Consider the following 2,775-nt stretch of genomic DNA (forward strand, 5'->3'; position numbering starts at 1 on the left):
TCCTCTCGAATAAGCGAATGAGCCACGGTAATATTCACTTGTTCTACAGATGTTTATTGAGTGTTTACCATGTGCTCAGTGCCCCTTCCAGGCACTGGGGATGCGGCAGAGAGGATAAATCCCTACCATCTCCCCTCGTGGAGCTTAGATTCCAGTGGGGGACAGACAACAAACCAACAAATGATCTACAGTCTGCAGGTTCTCATGAGGGTGATGGAGAAACAGAACTCGGGGTAAGAAGGTTAAGGAGTGCAGGAGCAAAGGCCAGGGGAGGTGATGGAAGAGGCCATGACTCAGGAGGATGGTTCAAGCAGATGGGACAGTAGGTACAAAGTTCCAGACATGGGGACGTGCTTGGCACAGTCAGAGAACAGCAAGGAAGACAAAGTGGGTGGGGCAGCCTGAGCAAGGAGGGGACGAGCCCGGAGAGGCCAGGTCAGCAGGGCGCTGCTGGCCACAATGAAGACAGTGAATTTTACTGCAGGGGAGACAGGGAGCCACCTACGGGTTTTGACACAGAAGGGACATGACTGACCGGTTTTAAAAAATTCATTCTGCCTTCTCTGAGAAAAACAGACTGTTGTGGATAACGAGGTTGGAAGTAGGAGGCTTTTGTAATCATAGAAGTAAAAGGTGACGTGGCTTGAACTGGGCCAGTTATAACGAAGGTCAGATTCTGGGTGTATTTGGAAATACATGCCCTGGTATGCCCGGTGCTGGAAGCATCTGGAAAATGAGAAAGACACACAGGTCTATACTGGATGGAGCCAGAAGCTAGTCTATGAAACATTCATTCAATCATTATGCATGTAAGATTGGAAGGTCTACACCCAGGCAGAAAGGAAGTTCTCTCCTGTCAAAACACATTCAAGAGAAAAACATCTGGCAAATCTCTGAGGAGACACACTACACAACCTCTGGCTGGCACTTCTCGGAGCTGTCAGGTCACCAAGAGCAAGAAAAGGCTGAGGAACTGTCACCACCGAGAGGAGCCCAAGGAGACACAATGACTGAAAGGGTCCCACGGGGATTCCTGGGACAGAAAAGGGAATCGGGAAAAAAACGAAGGCTAAGGACACCTGAACGAAGCGGAGAGTTTAGTTAATAATAATGCGTCAGTCAGTATTGGTTTCTTAGTCGTGACAAAAGTACCATAAGAACAAAAGACGTTAACAGTTGGGGAAACGTGCGGGGTGTGGGGTGGGGGAGGCTCTATGCTATCTTCATCACATGTTCTGTAAATCTAAAACTATTCTAAAGTAAAAAGTTCCTCTATAAATTTTTCCATGATTCAGCATCTTCCATGACCAATGCGCCATACTTCGTTTCTTTTTTTTGCTGGATTGCTCAACGTAGAATTCATCAGAATCCCTGTGCTCTCAAAAACGCGTAGAGGAATGCTTCCTCATGGCTGGGATGGCACCACAAAGAAAAGGGGCACACCCAGGACAGAGTTAAGAAGAGAAACGAGAGGCCAGAGGAGAGGAGCAAGTGTAAAACCCTGTGTTTGAGTAGGGGGCAGGGATGAGCGAAAAAAAAACAGAGATGGAGGAAAGAGCAAGAGTTATAACTAAATTAATATCACCTTACAGGAAAAAGACTTCAGGTTTTAGTTGATTGCAACTCAACGTAAGTCAAACGACACTACCAGTAGGGCAAATGCATTTTCACGTCGCCAACCCTCCCCCTTGCCGCAGCTGTTTCAGACTCTCTAAGGCTTTTTTCATCATCGAATTCTTTCTCGCTAATAGAGACCGAAGATGGAGAGCCCCTCTTCGCAAGAGTGCAATCTAATTAGAGAGGTGGGTGATACACTAACAGAAAATACTATCAGCTCAAGGTAGCATAGGCTAAGACCCGAGGACATGACGGCTCAGGAGAGTCGGTGGTCTCTGGGCTTGGTGTCCTCAGAGAAAGGAGGAAGTGAGCAGGGATCAGGGAAATGAAGTGACTAAGTGGTGAGAACGGGCATGGCATGGTCAGGAAACTCAGCCAAGGCTGACACCCAACCACTCTCACTTAGAGTTTTACATCAGAAGTCTTTTTAGGGCAACATTCAGTTAGTAAAAGGTGCAGATCCCCGTGAAAGGGAACAGGGCTGGAACAGAAAGAAATAGTTAATATTGCATTAGGTCCACTGTTTGTTTAATCACTTCAATTCCATGAGACTAAGAATTAATGTTTAATTTTATTGTACCATAAAAACTATGTAATTGGAATCTGTTTTTAAATTTCACCTGTCTCCTATCTTAATCATGAAATTTAGTTTCATTTTATCATATCAAGCATTTTTCTCCCCAAAGACATACTTAAAATTTAGGTTAGCGCATCATTTAACATAGTATTGGATTCAACTACTTTTATTATTGATTCTAATTTATCTCTGCAATTTTTTTCCTATATCTTTCTCTAAAACCAACTTTAACCGTTTGTTTCTTATGAAGTATTAAACCATTTCTCTTCTACTTCCAAATTTCCTACCGAGTGCTTCTTCATTGAATTAAGTCAATCTCAACTTGATATATTCATACCGTCTGGATATCTTTGAACCAATACAATACTTTAAGTTCCTATTGTTTTATAATTTGTTGTAATATTTTCTAGAATAAGTTCTCCAAGATCATCCCTCTCGGCCCTTTTATTTTTTTTATATTTTATTTTTTTGTTTATTTTTCTTGGAGTTCATAGTAACTGATGACTTTGATCAGTATCAAAAAATTGCCCTGATTTTCTGTCCTCTCGGCTCCGGGGCTCCAGTCACCCCGATGGAGAAGC

The sequence above is a fragment of the Pteropus alecto genome, unplaced genomic scaffold (genome assembly GCF_000325575.1).
Source record: "Pteropus alecto unplaced genomic scaffold, ASM32557v1 scaffold61, whole genome shotgun sequence".
NCBI lineage: Eukaryota > Metazoa > Chordata > Mammalia > Chiroptera > Pteropodidae > Pteropus > Pteropus alecto.